This window comes from Cricetulus griseus (assembly GCF_003668045.3).
Source record: "Cricetulus griseus strain 17A/GY chromosome 1 unlocalized genomic scaffold, alternate assembly CriGri-PICRH-1.0 chr1_1, whole genome shotgun sequence".
NCBI classification, from domain to species: domain Eukaryota; kingdom Metazoa; phylum Chordata; class Mammalia; order Rodentia; family Cricetidae; genus Cricetulus; species Cricetulus griseus.
This window is the reverse complement of record NW_023276807.1, coordinates 10,530,948-10,549,592: the sequence shown is the minus strand read 5'-3', so window position 1 is coordinate 10,549,592 and position 18,645 is coordinate 10,530,948.

Below are 18,645 nucleotides of genomic sequence, written 5' to 3'. Positions count from 1 at the left end.
TCGGCACTTTGAACAGTAAAGGGTCTCAGCATTAACTGCTACCCCCTGCAATAATATGTTTCTCTGACCAAGCCTGGGAGCAGCACAGATATATGGATATAAACATAAATATTTAGAAGGTAGTTTGACAAAGTGACCATGTAGAAAAACAACATCAACATTCATCCACTAAGACCTATGACTTTTCTAGTCATGAATTTTGACCATGTTTACATTACCAGGCAAGAAATCACTCCTGTGGAGGAAGCCTCAAATCCAATCAAGACAACAGTTGGTTACCACCATAAATAGTCTTGCCACAATTACACCAGTGGGCATATATAGGTCTAGATTGTAGCATGCAGGGTTGGTGTTGGATAAGACCACTGATGTCTGTTTTACCTTAGCAGCCCACACAGCTCTTTCTGGCACAATGAAAGCTGGCCAGCATGGAGATTGTCTTGGGCAGTTTGAGACTGATTTCTCTATTTCTTATAACCAAAGTATGTGGTACATTCAGCAATAATATCTTACTATCTAGTTAGAGTGGGCAACCAAGAGCAATGGCACTAGCCTGTGCTGTTTTGGGTGTCTCTGGAACCCCTCTGACCAGTAACTTGAAGGGGAGTTGCCTGGCACTGAGATTTTCATTTAATGGCCCATGTCTTGAGAGAAACATCATTTACTAATATGGGGTATGTTGATTCAAACTTTGTTAAAATGTTTTTAATAGGCTTATAAACTAGTGCAGTTCCATAAGCTCCTTTATAACCCTTAGTTTTGGTTAGCCCCTAATATTCCAAATCACTCCAGCCTCTGTATTTCAAAGGCTTAAAAAGGCAGCAATCCCCTCTCCCTATTTTCCTAACTATTTCAATGGGGATGAGCACAGTATGCAGATGCTACACACCACTCAGCACTTAATGTCTCTTGGGTCTAGTCGGCTCCTCAATTAGATTAAAAATCTTTGAAGATGGTACCAATAAGCTTGATGGTTTCTGCATATGCCATGGTACCAAGTGGGTGCTTAATAAAACTCTCTCTCTCTCTCTCTCTCTCTCTCTCTCTCTCTCTCTCTCTCCTCCCTCCCTCCCTCCCTCCCCCCCCCTCTCTCTCTCTCCAGAGTCAGGTCATCAGGTGGCAAGTAGGACTGACAGGAAGCATCAGTACACAAGAGTGGGGGAACTCCCAAGTCTATAGGCAATGACCCCTATTTCTATTTGGGGGTGCCTGCTCCTGAAGCATAACAGGGTTTCTAGCCCTCTGTCCAGAGGGGACACATCCTCTGTCCCCATCACAGCTGCAACACATAACACTCACTTTTAGAAGTCTTTATCGTGTTAACTTTCTTCTAAACAGCTAAGACAAAAATTATTCCCAAATAGTTCATTTTGTTTGAACCATTTGTTAAGATTCTCTGACAAAATGCCCCCATGTGATTCAGATGTGGGGGCTGGTTTGGTTTGACATAAATATCTCCCTCTTCTATAATTCCAAAGCATCACATTTGGAGAGCGGGGAACATGGAGCAATATGGAGACGCATTTGGCTCATTATGTGCAAACACCTAATATTCCAAATCACTCCAGTTTCTGTATTTCAAAGGCTTAAAAAAGCATCAATCCCCTTATTTTCCTAACTATTTTAATGGGGGGAGGGTGTTGGGCACAGTATGCAGCTGCTACACACCACTCAGCACTTAATGTCTCTTGGGTCCAATCGGCTTCTCAATTAGACTAAAATTCTTTGAAGATGGTACCAATAAGCTTGATGGATTTCTGCATATGCCATGGTACCAAGTGGATGCTTAATAAACTCAGCGTTACTAATATAAGAATATACTCCACTGGCAAGGGTCATTTGCAGCACTGCTGTAGGCATGATGCTAGCGTGGACTACTAGACTCCTCCACTGGCTGATGCACAGGAAAGTGACCAAGGAGGGCAGGCAGGGACCCATAAAAATTAAGGACACTGGGGATTTCTCAAACCCTTCCAGTAAGCCAAGTGTGATGGTCACAGTTTACCACATACTGAAACTCTTGTAACTAACATGTGTTTTCTCCTTAAATGGACACTGGATTGGACATTAAGAACATCTTACCTGAGATAGTTGAGAGAGTCCTTCATCACCAGGCAGACTAGGGCAGGGGTGTGGCTCAGGGACTGAGGGCTTGCCTGACATAAACTCAGACTTGGGTTTGATCTCCACCCAGCACAGTGCACACACACACACACACACACACACACACACACACACACACACACACACACACACACACACACACACACACTGCAGAGTCAGGTCATCAGGCAGCAAGTAGGACTGACAGGAAGCATCAGTACACAAGAGTGAGGGAACTCCAACTCCATAGGCAATGACTCCTATTTCTACTTGGGGTGCCTGCTCCCGAAGCATAACAGGGTTTCTAGCCCTCTGGCATGAGGTCAGTAGAGAAGAGGCACCCTAAAAGCTCTTCTCCCACACCTCCATTTTACCAAACTTCTGGCTAAGGGCAAGAACACTGCTGTGGAAAATGGCTACAAGGACCATTGGACAAACTTCTGGGCACCAAGTGAAGAGAGGAATGATGGGAGAGCCCCAGGTGGAACACTGCCTGGAACTTATGAACAGGTACCTGTCTAGATCACTTTGACACATCACCTACCTACAGAGAAGGAAGCTCCTCTGCAAAGATTCGGCTCCCTAAGGGTGCTAAGGCTCAGGGGACTTACTGAGTTCCTTTTCACGGTTTCAGGCTCTAAGAGGCAGGCAAACCAGGCTGGGGCCTTTCTCTTCAGAAAACCTGCCCTCCAGATGACAGTAAGTGCTGTTTTGGGGGTCCCAGTGGCTTCCTGACTGACAGGTTAGATGGGATACACTTGGCACCTGCCTGAAACCCAGCAAACACCTCCAAGAAAGGGAGGCCATGGATCCAGTTTCAGTTTCTACCCTCAGGTGGCCCCATGAGCTAGAGTTCATGATGCTAGGACCTGTTACAGATGGATGTACACATCTACCAGGGGAGATTCAGAGGCCTCACAGAGGGGACCTCAGTGTCCCTGACACTCATAGAGAAGTCTGGGGTGCAGCAACTCAGCCCATTTGGGAGCTGGCCAGAGCTACACATCCTCAGCCTTCACTCACATAATCAACATCCAAACCAGAACAGGACCTCAGGAGACCCAAATGGGAGAAACATGGCTTTAAACCAGTTGACTCCCAGTGGGACTCGGGTGTCAGCCATTTTTAAGCTCCCGGGTGGTTTTTGGTGGCAGTCATGGTGAAGTAACAATTCTGGAGGTGTGTCAGAGCTTTGGGTGTGACCTTCTCTGCATTAGGTAAGCCTAAGCTGGGGTACGATGGGGATACACCCCAGATACAAACATGCAGTGCTCCCCTGAAAGATAAGGAGCTGCTGCAAGCTCAGCACCTGCCTCACTAAGACACAGAAGCCAGTCATTTCCAGCAGGTATCGTTCTGGTCTAGGAAGCAGGAAACACCATCTTTGGGGAAGAGGGAGAGATCCCTCAGAATTAACCCAGTCTATTCTGAGAGTTGCTTCTTACAGCACAGGTTCTGGGTACCCCTGGAAGCCCCTCCCTCCACACAGAAATGCCAGTCAGAGTTTGCAGGGAAATGTTATGTGATATTTGGATCACATTCTGACAATAAAGCTAGCCACTAGCTGACCAAAATTAACCACAGAGGTTTTGGCGGACTGAGGCTAGATAGATAGGAAGTAGTAAGGTGGGGCTTAGAGAGAATCTCAGGCCCTCAGGAACAGAAGAGATAGGAGGTCACTGGTTGCTTCTCAGCTGCTTCTCTGACCATTCAGGTTCTCACCCTGATATCTGACTCCTGATTTTTATTGATAAAGTATAACTAGATAAACACATCAGGGAAGGGCAGGATGCTTTCCAAACCTGGGAATGGTAAGGGTGGCAGATCTAAAGCACAGTGGGACAAGGTTGAGGAGTGTTCAGGTTCCGTGTCCCAGGCTACGGTTCCCACAGTTCCCACACAAGAGGCTTTTGCTGTGAGCTACTGGAGATCAAGTATAGGCCAGGAGAGGTGGAATTTCAGCCAGTGCTCGGCACACAGCATGCAGATAGAAATGAGGCCCCACAGGGAGTGGATTAATGATCATTTAGTTTTCTCCTCACTCAAAAGGAGTTCCACTCCTACGCACCACTGGGCAGAGGGGACTGTGTTTTGAGAACTAGAAACTCTGTTGGTTCTCCCCAGGGATCCCATCGAATCTGCCAAGGCCACATTCTTAATACACAGTGTAGCCTAAGACAGGAGCCAGTGGTGTGGCTCAGGATTGGGCTGGTCAATCCAATCAATGTTGTTATATCTCTTGGGCAAATATGAGACAGGCTTCAGACCAAGGACAGTGATGCTCGGAGCCTTCTGGAATAGGTAGAAGTGTTTTTCTCTTGAGCCTGGTAGGATGTCTGCAGAGGAAAGAAACAAACACACCTAGAGACCCCAAAGTCCTGGATGCAGCTATTCCTGAAGTCAGCTATATGAGACTTCAGTTACGTGCCACAAAAAACCTGTCTCTAGTTTTTTAATATTGAACAAGCCTTTGCAAGGCTTATTTGCAAGAGAAGGGGAAAAAAACCAACTAATTCCCTAAGCATAGAGGGATAGCTGGGATGACATCAAATGCATTTGAATCCCCTGTGGCTGGCTGGGAAACTTTTGGATCAATAAGACAAATGGGGTTGGTACACTTCTAGTATAGCTGCATCCATGATGGATAGTGGTGAATTATAAGGTGGGTATCAGTCAATGAAAAGGCTCTCTTTGTATTATCTGTTGTAGAGTGTTGCACATGGCAGAGGTACGATTCCATTGAAAGAGCCCCCTAACCAGGAAAATGGGCAAACTCTCTGGTCTGACCCACTCTCTACATGGATCCAGTGTGTTCTGATGGCCTCACATTTTCCACCAAGAAAAAAGCGTCTGTTCAACAGCTTCAGAGTGAAGCAGACACAGCCAGGCAGTTAGTGGCAGCAGAGTCTGATGGAAAGCTCTGGAGGTTGTTCTGGAAAGTGAGCCATCAATCAGACTCGGGAGGAAGAGAACCTCAGCATGAATTCAATGGTCCAGAGTGGGCTAAGTCACCAAAGCCAGAGGGACTGAGACAAGGGAAGACTCAATGCTACCCTACTGAGTGTCAGAGGGGCAGGAGGATTAAGGTTTTGATATATTGGACTAATACATAGAGGATGGTCAGTACTTTTTACCAGACCCCAAATGCTGCACCCACCTTCAGGGCTCAGAAGTTAACCACTGTGTGCCCAGTACTGGCTAGAATTACCCCTGTCTCTGAACCCACCTCCCAGGACTCAGGTGCCACCAACTGTGTGCCCAGGACTGGCTAAAATTACCCCTGGTAAGCAGTCGTTGCTGGGACTCAAGCTGTGAGTTACGTTTCCCTGGCACCAGCTGATCCCAGCCAGGGCCTCTGCACATTATAGGAGTGCAACAAGGGGCAGCAGTGAGTTTCTCCCACCAGCTCTGTAGTCCCTTGGGAGGAATGTCTTTGCACAAAACTAATACAAAGTGCAACCAGTACCATCAGCCAGATGTGGTAACTTTCCACCATGCACATAGAATGCCACATCTGGGTCTGGGTAGAGCCGAAAGAATTCCACCTCGCTGTCTTCCCTGCAGTCTTGGTGTTACTTACCAGTCAGGGCCTGGTAAGTTTCCCACCTGTCACAAGTGGATGGCAAGGTCTGTCACACAGAGTGTCGTCCCGGATCCAATGAGATGATGTCATGCATAAAGGAGGCGTGGAGCTAATGGAAGGGATTATTGCTCACTGGTATTTTTGGCAGCTCGAAAAAATGCAGCACATGGAGACCCACCCACACCACCTCCAGGCAAGCCTGCTCTGGCTGTCCGTCTTCACTCATTGGGATTCAGAAATAGTGCCACCCACGTGAGACGATTTGAGGCTGGGGAGCAGCCTGTGCTGGGGAAAAGACACAGGTGTCTCATCAACTGCCATGGCCAGCAGAGGGCAGCAGAAGGATGGTGGGTTAGAGTCTGGTGCTAGATAAACGCCTGTCTTTCCTACCATGGATGAGTGGCCCTGAGTTGCAGAGACGGCCAGGATGAGCACCGAAGTCCCCAGATCACCCAGATGGTTCAGAGGTCAACATGACTCACAGAGCTAGGGATGGCTCAACACAGAGAGACATGCTATCACATGTCAAACAAAGCCAGGGCCCTGTCACAACCTCAAACACAGGCCTTTGGGAAAGAGATAGGTAGAGCTGGAAATGGATAGAAAAGGAATAAGATGCGAAGCCAGGCCGGAACCCCACTCTCTCCCTCAGTGAAGTACATCAAGTCAGCCTGGCCATACCACCAGGCCATGCTCACCATCCTTGCCGCCCAGTCCAGTTCCAATGGACCAAAGGGCACAGGACTGTTAGTACAACCCTGTCATACCCAGAATGAGTGTGCCTTCCAGGTGTATATGCTGGAGCTCTAATCCATGAGGTATTCGTATCAGGTGATGAGGCCACTGGGCGAGGACTAGATTATGATCGTGGAGCCCTCATGAAAGGAACCAATGCATGCAAAGAAGATGCTCCAGTGAACTCTCTTGCCCCTTCTTCCATGTAAGTTCATTGTAAAGAGGGTACCATTCATGCACGGGACGGGGGTGGGTCCTCCCCAGACACTGACGCCAGTTCTGTGAGGACTGGGTTTTGTGAGAACAGTGACGACTGGTTTTCTGTTGTCTCTAAGCCCCCCCTAGTCCCTGCTATTCTGTTATAGAAGTGCATGCTGACTAAGACCAAGGCCTTCTAGATTGTGGACTCTGATCCCATGCTTCCTGCCCCAAACCTTGAAACAAATGACCACTGAATGGTTGAGATAGTGAGTGGGCTTGTGGCACAGACAGACAGACAGACAGACAGACAGACAGACAGACAGGGGTGTGTCTGTGGCAATCAGGACTCTAGAGAGATGGTAGGCAGCCAAAGGGAGCCCAAGTTCAAATAGAAGAGCTACTGTTTACACAGATGATGCAGTCAAGAAAATGACCGAAACCCGTGGCTAAAATCTCTTTTCATCAATGATGAAGGTGCAGCAGACAACCCAACTATGACCCTTGAACTCCAGGCTTAAGATTCACACCCTAAATGAAGAGACAATCAGAAGCCGTTCCTTGAACTTCATGTCAAGAAGCCACTAAACCACGGGAAGGCCGCTGGAGGGAAAAACAACTGCCTTGTCTCCTACTGTTTTTAAATGGAGATTACATATACAGTAACTACATACTTAAAATTCTTGGCAGAAATAAATCATACCTAAGAAGCATGATGATGCTTCCAATAGAGAGGATGTTTACAATCTAGGATGAGATAATTATTGCACAGAGATGCCTGGTGAAGTCTGACAAAAATCAGATGGATAAACTCAGTGAAACTGCATAAGGAAGAATAGAAAACACAGGTGGAAAAACATGGCCATTAGAAGCTGAGAATTGCCAAGGTGATCAACGCTGGGTTCTCACTTGGCAACCAGCCAAAACTCCGGATGCAACAAACCCAACTTTGACAGGATATGTAATTTGCATCAGGGCAGAGTGAACAAGTGACCAAACTGAGCTGGCTTAGTGAACATTCCATGTGATTCAAAACACCATTAGTGGCAAAAGTAAAAGCAACTGACATTAGGAAAATGTGAGAATAAGGACCCCCTAAAATTCATTCCTCCAGGGAAGCCATGAGAAACTGGCCCAAACCAATCAGAATTAACTTGTCTAAGTTCTAGAAACCAATACGAGAACTCAAGTAGCATTTATTCAAGAGAAACAGCAGGATCTCAGTAAAGCAGTGAGCTCTATGGCATTTTCACTCGCTGTATTACACCCTGGCACTCCCTCCACCCTCCAGCTCCACAGCAACCTTGAAAACCAGCAGTGTCACCATTACTGGGAGAATTGGAAGCCTGGAAGTCACTGTCAGGGGGAAGTGAGGTTGGGACTTCTTTAAAGTGCCATTCCAGATGGTGGTGGTGGCACCCACCTTTAGTCCCAGCACTCAAGGAGGCAGAGGCAGGCGGATCTCAGTGAGTTTGAGGCCAGCCAGAGCTACACAGAGAAACCCTGTCACGCGCGCGCACAAACACACACACACACACACACACACACACACACACACACACACACACACACTCACACACACACACACACACACACACACACACACACACACACACTCACTCTCTCACTCTCTCTCTCTCTCTCACACACACACACACACACACACACACACACACACACACACAAAGTGCCATTCCCTGATGATGGCAGTGATGGTGGTGGTGGTGATGGAGATGGTGGTGGGGGAGGTGGTAGGGATGATGATGGTCAGTTCCCTCGCTTTTGAATGGGGAAACCCACTGTAGCTCACAATGGTGCTCCTCACCCAGTGTGAACAGCTCCCCACCTCCCAAGTATGGTGTTTGTTGGAGACGATGACAGCCAAATATTTAACTTCACAGACACCCAAGGCAGCTGATAACTGTTGAGGGGACAATAGACTAACTACAAAGCCTTATGAAAGGGACATGCAGCATATTCCTGGGAACACAGAAGGCCACATTCAGGTCTATGCACATACTCAGACCTGAGATGACTATACTTCTCTTACCTCTGATTGACCTTGATGCTTTGCAAAAATCGAAAGTAAGGATTTAGACAGAGTTGTCAACAGCCTGGCTGAGTGTGGAATGTTCCAAAGGCTCACAAGGAGGCTCTTATCAAATGCTAGTCCCAAATATTTTAAAATGCCCATCTACTCCTTACTTGATTGATCACTAAGCCAGCCATGTAAAAGATTTAATAGCTGTGCATGACAAAAATACAAGCCATACAGAACTGGCTCACAAAAGTAAATAACTGATAACAAAAAGCAACAGAAAACTGAGGAGGCTCTTCCAAGCTGTCGTTATAATTTTAAAATTTCATCTAAAGATTATAGAACACAAAGGAAACAAAATATTTCAAGTACATATGTTGATTTGCTAGATTAAGACCACAGATGAAACGCGTTAAGTATGTTCAAAGATGTAAGAAAGTATGTATAAGGGAAAATAGCCAAATGACACCTCAACAAATAGATAATACAAATAAATAGATACAAAGTTTAACAGATAAGATGTCTTAGAGAATACAAGTTGGGCCCCCTGGACCAACAAGGTAGGAGGAAAGAGCAAACTCCAAAAAAGTTGTCCTCTGCTGGCCCACATATCACAGACTGTAGCAGCCAGCCAGGGTCTCAGCTTTGAGAAGAAGTGAACACAGGTTCCACTCCTAACCAAGAAGCTCTCTGCAACTGACACTGCTTGCAAAGGAAAAACTAATTTTTTCCAGTGGAGTCTCACTGGGCATATTAACCGCACGTCAGGGCAGCCCCATGCCCAGCAGTAGATGGCCAACACAAAAAGGAGCTCAGTGGCACCTTTGTGGACTTTTTGTCTTCAATTGCTTTGTTTGGGCATTCTTTTATCTTGGTCTTTTGCTTGTATGTTTTATGTATTTGTTTTGTTTGTTTGTTTTGGGGTGTGTGCAGTGAGAGAGAGACAGACAAAGAGACAGAAAAAAGAGAGAGTTTGTTTCTTGGGGTTTCTTTGCTTATTTTTCGGAGTGAAAGGGTGAGCATGAAGTCATATAGGGAAGAGGGAAGTGCAATCAGAACATATTGTATGATAAGTAATTAAAAAAAAAAAACAGTTGTCCTCTGACCTCCACACACAGGCCCTGGCACATGCGCCCTCACAAAAAAATAAACAAATAAATGTAATAAAAACAGAACAAGCTGGGCAGTGGTAGCACATGCCTTTAATCTCAGCACTTGGGAGGCAGAGGCAAACAGATCTCTGTGAGTTCGAGGACAGCTTGGTCTATAGAGTGAGTTCCAGGACCACCAAGGCTAAACAAATAAACTCTGTCTTGAAAAACAAGAACAAAAAAAAAAAGTTCAAAAGAGAACCACAAAAATTCTTGAGTTGAAAAATACAGTAACTGAAATTTTATTTTATTTATTTTATTGAGAGTTTTGAGGAGTTCAGGCTGGCCTTGAACTTGCTATGTAGCTGTTCTACCTTCACCCTGCTGCTGTGATAAGCACTCTGACCAAAAGCAACTTGGGAAGAAAGGATTTATTTGACTTATACTTTCAGGTCACAACCTGTCACTGAAGGACAGGAACTTAATGGAAGCAAGAACCATGGAGGAATGCTGCTTGCTGGCTTGCTCTCTGGCTCACACAGGCTCATGCTTAGCCAGGACTTTAGCCTGTACTTTCCCATACAGGGAAAGATGCCACCCACAATGTGCAAGGCCCCCTTCATCAATTACCTTTCAAGACAATCCCTCATAGACATGCCCATAGACCAACTAGATAAAACCAGTTGCTCAACTTCTCTCTTTTAGGATGATTTTGAAAAGAGTCAACTACAGCTGTAGCCAAAGGCAACCTTGAACTCCTGATATCCCTGCCTCTATGTCCTGGGATTATAGATATATGCCACCATGCCTGGCCTCTGAAATTTTACTACCACTAAAGGAGGTCAATGGTAAGTTTGAATTTGTTGGGCAAGATCAAATAATACTAACCAATCTCAGGACCAGGAAAGAAAACAAGTGGAAAAAACATGAACAGAGCCTCAAAGCCTTACAGAACACCATTGAGTATCCAATGTATGTGCATGAGAAGCTATGAGGGGACCAAAAGGTGCAGACAGAATAGATGAACGATTTAGAGCTGAATATTTCCAACTGTTAAGGTAAATGATATGCACATCTAAGAAAGCCAATGAACTGCAACCAGGATAACACAGAGACAGACATACCTGGACCCATGAGACTGTATCAAGTGAGAGATGACGAGAAAGCGGTAAGGGAGAAGCAACATATCACACACAAGGGATCCTCAGTAAGTCCAGCAACTGATTTCTCACAAGAAGCCACAGCGGAGTGAGGACATGAAACTATTCCACAAGCTGAAAAAGAAAAGATTGTGGATGAAGAATACTAGACCCATCAAAATTATCCCCAACCCAATGAGCTGTTCAAACGTTTCCCTGTGAGGTGATGCCTTGGGGCTAGATAAGAGGTCATCATTGCATGACACTGTAAATATGCAGAACGCCACTGAAATGTTTACTGTAAAATGGCTAATAATGAGTTATATTAATTTTCACTAATTTAAAAAGGAAGGAGAAATTAAGACACTCACAGATAAACACAAACTGAAGAGAAATTATTACTAGATCACCAGGTCACAGGAAACAAAGGACATTAGACAGTTATTCAAACCCACATGAAAGGGAAAATATAGTTGTGTTTTCATTTGTAATGTTATCTTCCTTCTAATGTGAAATCTGTAACTGTAACTACATGTAAATCTGTAACTGCAAACTTGCACTAATGAGCAGAGTATAAAAAGATATGGTTTGTATAATAATAGCACAGAAATGACAGCAGGAATGAGGCTACATAAGAGCAAAGGTTTTGCATGCTTTTGAAATTATACTGGTATCAATCCAAAGTAGACTGTTATAAATTAAGATGTAAATTGAAACTCCCAGGGAATCTGGTAAGAAAATGCATTAAAAACATAGAAGAAATGACAAAGGAATTAAAATGCTACACTACAAAACATCCATTAAATATAATAGGAAGCAGCAATGCAGTAAGAGACAAAACAGATAAAGATATACAAAATCAAAAGTGGCATATATGAATGCTATCTTCATAATTACAATGAAATGATAAACACTCCAATTAAAAGATAGAGGTTGACAGAAAATATAACACAAAATGATCTAACTATACAAATATCTATGAAGAGATATGTGTTACATTCAAAGACTCTAAACTGAAATTAAAAGGAAGAATATAACCATGAAACCACCAGACAAATCATGGGTACAGAAGCCATGCTACTATAGTATGAAATATTGTTCAAGACAAAAAATTACTAGAGATAGAGAAACTATCATAATGAAAGGACCCATAAAAATCCAACAACTACAGAGAACATACTAATGACAGATACTCAAAGTACATGACATAAAAGTGACAGAACTAAAGAGGAAAAACAAATGTCAGTAATGGCTGAAAATGTTAATATATCAGTAATTAATAGAAAAAAAAAACAAAACATAAGATGAAAAAGAAACAGAACACTTGGGCATCATGAACTGAGACCTGACATTGAGGATCTGAGAACCCAATTAACAGCAGAATGTAGGTCCTTTTCAAGGGTACATGCAACATTTTCCAGGGTAGACCATCTGTTGGGCCATAAAAGAGCCACTACTTTAAAAATATTTAAGTCACGCAAAGACTATTCTCCAACCACAACAGAATTGCATTAGAAAGGAACAGAAGGGAACTGGGAAAAATAAAACATTATGTGGAAACTAAACAACATATTACCAAATAATCAACAGGTCAAAAAAAAAAAAACCTCCCAAGAGAAATTAGAAAATACTTTGAGATTAATCAAAACAAAGCTACAACATACCAAAAGTACAAGATGCAGTTAAAACAGTGTTTAGGAGGAGGTTTATGACTGTAAATGCTGAAAGAAAAAAATCTCAAATCAGTATATTTCTATATACTTAAAAATAGAGATAGGAAAAATATAGCAACAGAACAAGTTACACTGCAGGCAAAGCAGAAGGAAAATACTGAAGAGCAGAAAAGAAATTAATAAAATTGAGAATTAATAAATTAAAAAATTGAGAATGCCTATATGTCAAAAACGTAGGTAATGATGAAATAGACACAAACTTCCAAAAATGACTCAAGAAGAAATAGAAACTATGAGTAGACCTAAGGTTTAGTTGTACTAATTTTTAAACTTTCTATGATGAGATAAATGCTCATGTCCTTACAGCATCACAGGTTAATTTTAGTAAGTGCTTCCAGAAGACTGCTGATGGTTACACGATCTCTTTGGTGGAATATGTAAATGTCTGGAATTAGATACTGGTATTATTCACAACCTTGATTTGGAATATGCAAATTACATGCCAATTATTTTTAAACTATTGGAATAATAAGCACAGTACAGTTGTAACAATGACATTCCTATGTCTTTTCCCCCATATTTTATTTTCTCAAATTGGACAGAATTTGAAGGTTATAAATCATGAGGTTTCCCCTCTCTTTCTCTATACACGGGTGCTGTGTATATGTGTGTATCTGTGTGGGTATGTGTATGTGGAAGCATGGATGTTTGTGTGTGCATGTGAAGGCCAGAGGTTGATGCCTGATATCTAACTCCATCTCTCCACCCTCTTTGAGAGAAGGTCTTTCACTGAAGCTAGAGCTCATTGATTTGGCCAGGCTGGTTGGCACTAGTTGGTGCCCCAGGGATCAGCTAGTCTCTGACTCCCTGGTGCTGGGACTACAGTGCATACCGTCACACCCGACATTCACATGAGTGAACACAGGTTCACATAATCAGAAGTCAGGTCCTCATGTTTGTACAGCAATCACTTTACCAACGGAGCCATCTACCTTCATTATTTCCCTTATTATTTTTACGCTAAAAATGAGTGCCTTCATTTTTCTTCTCTCCCAAACCTATTCTATTCAGGGAAAGCTTTAAATACACTTTAAAGGTATAAGATATATTAGGAAGAAGTATCTACAATATGTACAATAAAAGGTGTGTGCACGTGGTATTCATACACACACACACACACACACACACACACACACGCACACGCACACATGCACACGCACACGCACACGCACACGCACACACACACACACCTGTATTTCCATCTTTGATTTATACAGCATTCCTAAAAAGCAATATGAGAAGTCAGACAATTCAGTGGAAAAGTGGGAAAATGGTATGTAAAATCCACTTGCATGAGAGCAGAGGCGGAAAAAGACAACCCTTTAGGCTGTCAGTGAGAACTTAAAAATGACATGCCTTTCTTGAACTATTACTTGGCAGTTTATACTCAAATCATATCTGTGCTTTTTCTTTAACCCAGCAATTCCTCTTCTGGAGGCTCCTTCTATGGCAATATTGAGAGAGGCACTTAAATAGAAACAAGAGAAGATGATCACTACAATCATGTTTCTACTAAAATATTAGACATATCTATCATGAATATTCCTTGGAAGACTACAATGAAACCCGTTACTTAGTATGCTAAGTTAAAAATTAACATAAAAGACATAAATAGTCCTTGGTGTGGGCATAGTTAACTACTGGCAAACAGTTAAGACAATGAGGTAGGGGGCTGCAAAGATGGTTCCGAAGTTGAGAGAGCTTGCTGTTCTTCCAGAGGACCCGCGTCTGGTTCCTAGCACCTGTGTCATGCAGCTTCACAACTATCTATAATCCCAGCTCCAGGGGACCCAATGCCTCTGGTCTCCAAGGGAACCTGCACTCATGCGTACACACCCACATGCAGACACAAACACCTACACATAGTTAAAAGCAATCAACATACACCTACACAAAGTGATGAGGTAGGTCTACTTGTGGCATGGAAGCATCTCTGTTATATTCTAAAACTGGGGGTACGCTCAGGTGGTGCACATCTCTAATCCCAGCACCGAGGAGAGTGAAGCATGAGGAGTAAGAGTTTGAGGCTAGTCTGGAATACACAACAAGACTATTTAAAATAAAATAACTCCTTAGAGAGACATGTTTCCAGGAGACCCATTACCCAGTCTTTGGAATGCTTTGGATCAGAAGTGGTTTGGGTTAGGGATATTTTTCAGACTCTACAACATTTTCATATGCATAATGAGGTATGGGGTCAAAAGTAAACGTGAAAATCCTTTGTTTCATGTACACCTTAAATACAGAGCTTGAGGTATTTTCTAAAATACCCGGTCTGCAACCCACCACATGAGGTTGGGTGTGTCATTTTCCTTTCTTGTCTTTCCTTCATTTTTGGAGACAACTGCTTTTTTGTTGGTTGGCTGGTTTGTTCTTGTCTTTCTGAGACAGTTGCAGGCAGCTGGCCTCAAACTCACTATGTCGTCTAGGATAATCTTAAATTTCTCATCTTCCTGCCTCTACCTCCCAAGTGCTACTGTTACAGGCGTGAGCCACCACGCCCTGGCTGCTGTGGCAGTTTTCTTCTTGTCACATTATGCTGATGCTCAAAAACTTCCAGATTTTGGAGCATCTTGGATTTCGGATTTGGGGATTAGGGTGTTCAACCTGTATAATTTTACTTTTGCAAAAAATGTAAACCTCACTAGGTGGTGGTGGTGGTGGTACAGGCCTTTAATCCCAGCACTTGGGAGGCAGGAGGATCTCTGTGAGTTTGAGGCCAGCCTGATCTACAGAGCAAGTTCCAAGACAAGCTCCAAAGCAAAGGAGAAACCCTGTCTCAAAAAAACCCAAAATAAATAAATAAATAAATAAATAAATAAATAAATAAATAAATCTCACTCGTGCACATATACTTTTATGAAAACTATAGCCAGTTCTAGGTCCAGCTGGCCTCAGAGTGAGAAAAGAAGCCAACTTCAAGCTTCCTCACACTCTTACCAAACTCACTGCGGGGCCAGTCTTCCCCTGCAACCTACAGATGCTCTGCCATTATTTTCTCTGGTCTCTCACAGACCAGTTTCTAGTCTTCCTGCTGTCTTCTCACAACCCCTTGCCCTCTGGAGTACTCCCTTTTGGGGTGCTCCAACCTTGACACCACACCCCAGGAGAACCCCAGATCCAGGCACTCTCCACAAAGCCCACTCAACTCTGGAAGAAAAACAGGCTCACTGTAGCATGCTGCACAGAAATCCATCAGCCAGGACTGCACCTCCTCAGCAGGATCAGGGGATCTAAGCCAACTGGCCTTCGACACCACAAACCTGAGTCTCCCCAGAGCCTCACACTCTGTTCAGATGGGGTGCACAGGAAATCACACGTGACATTCTGCTGTGTGACAGGATAAAGCTAGACTGAAGACACACTCTAACTTCTCTGTAGAAGGAACCACCTCTTCAGGAACTGTGTGCTTCCTGCCCCTATTACTCATGTAATTAAAACGATGATTTTTTAAAAAATGTCAGGAGTCTCTCTGTGTCCTCCTTGTTCTGAACAGATGATCTTTGGCCAAGACACTCAGGCTACTAGGGAATAAGTCAGGAGGGATGAGGTGGCAGCCTGGAGCCAGTTTGAGGACCATCAGGAGTCAGAATGCACAGGACAGAGTTCCTGAAACAGAACTAGCAAGGAGGAGAAGTGACACCCAGGATTCACCCTAGTTTCAAATGTAGAGCATACAGGTTGCACGGCTGTGCTTGGGACACAGTCACGGTGTTTGTTGGTCAGCAGCAGGGCTTCAGAGAAGAAAATATTTCACAACAATAAGATCTGAAAAGTAACAGCTCTGGATTGATCAACTCCACATATGGAAATGCATTCATGTACACACTCATCAAACACAAGAAGAAAGAAATCCTGATAGGCTCTCAAATTCTACTCCAATACGAATCCTCCATACATACATCTTCAGGGCAAGTCTGGAGCAAAGGTGTAACTCTGAAGCCTATTTTGATACAACAGAGAAGGTAAACCATCCCATAATCCTGAGTGAACCCTGAAGCCAATGTCAAATGATGGAGGAAGCCCTGTGTTGAATGTTGTTACCAAGGAGGTGACTGTGGTAAGGGTAAGCTTGTTGTCAGAGGTGACCCCATTTAGGCAATGCTCACCCTCCTGGTACTTATTTTATTTCCAAATGATCATGATGTTCAGCTCCATGAGTTTCGACACATGTAGAGTCACATGGCCACCACCTGGCTGGGGAATGATGGGTACATAAGCATCCCATCACCCCTAAACACTTCCCCCGTCTGTTCGCTCTAGGTTGCACACCACCCCTCTTCCACCCCTGGCAACCACGAATCTGTTCTCCGTCACTCACATTCTGTCTTCTCGAGAATGTCACAGAAATGGAATAGAACACTGTGGAACATTCTGGGACTCAGTTCTCTCACCGAGTGCGATGCTTCCAACCCTCATCCAAGCTGCTCCGTGTCCCACTGTTCTGCCCCCTACCTGCTGCTAGTAACTATTCACGCTGGCAGCTGCAGCCTCTGTTCCTTTAGCACCTACATTTCTCCTGGATGGGATGCCAAAGACATCCCCTGGCACTGGTAGCCTAACCACAGCAATCTGAGTTAGCAGCATGGTGCATGTGGGGAAATCTGTGACTCTTGCTGAGACAGATTAGGAAAGCATGACGGCCCAGAAGGCCTTGCGTGGCACAGGCACCCAACTCAAACGGATTCACAAGAGTCTGACCCTGAGGCTGGACTTGGTCTGTCTTCTCCCTGCTATCCACCTAGAGCTCCTTCATAAGCTAGAGGCCAGTGAGACCACCAGGCTCGCATCATCTTCCCAAGTGGCCCCCGCCTAGCAGCACCTTCTACTCCAGCAGCATGAAGCCAGAGCCTTCCAGAATATATGGCAGGAAGCCCTGGGTCCAGTCAAGTTCCTCAAAAACTGAACTTAGAAATACCACCACTCAGCTCAAAAGGCACAAAAGCACATTGTTCTCATGCCTAGCACTGTGGAAGTCTATGCTGAAGAAGTGAACCTTTGTTCTTTCCCAAGGAGAAGGAGGAAGCTCTCACTTTCACCAGGAGGTAACCTTCTTCCAAAAGGAGGAAGGCAGAACCTGAAGCAGAGGAGACTCAGTAAATAGCCCACTTCATGATGACCAGGAGAAACCCTGTGACATTTGTGACTACCAGGCTCCCCCAAATGGAGACATAGAAACATTCCTCTGTCACCTTGAACCTGAGAAGGGCCTGGGCACAGAACTGGGACTAGGACCTCCCACCCCACTGGAGACAGTGCAGGCAACATGAAATTCTCCTGTTGTCATGTATGTTAGCTCAGTCAGCCCCAACCCCACACTCCAGCACGTCCACACAGACACCCACCCTCCCACAGCCTGTATGCTGGTCCATCAACAAGTACTTATCTGGGTGCCTCCTGGATGCCCAGAATGATGATGGCTGTGGGGGCAAAACAAGGGGTAAAGATGAGGTCTCAAGACCTTTCTAAAACATGAAACTGTTTAATAAGCATCTAAATATGGTAAGATATATAGAAATCTACAAACTTGTGGTTCAGTAGCAGAGACAACCTGGTCAGTCAAAGAAAACACTGGGAAGGGAAAAATGTCCTTCAAATAAGACCCAAAGCAGATGCCAAGTGGATAGACCAGCAACTGATAACAACTGCTGAACCCTGAAGGACAGGCAGGGAATGGGCAAGGAAAGCGGGGTAGTGGCAGTGACACTATACCCAGGGAGCAAGGTGTTCAAAGCAGATAGGTAGGCCCAACTGGGCTGCAGCAAACATCCATGTGTCAGGAGGAAACAGGAGATGCATGGGAAGGGCACAGCAGGCCTAAGAATGGCCGGTCTAGGCAGGACTGCAGGAAGCATGTTCTGGACATCTCAGCCCAACCCGAAGGCAGAGGGTAGGATAGAGCCCAACCTCAGCAAGAGGGTTGCTCTGCTCTCGTCCCCAGTCAGGGTCAGGCCACAAAACCCACCAGCAATGTCCTCTTGATCATGGGTCTCTTGGCTTTCCAAGGAACATGAGGAGCAGGAAC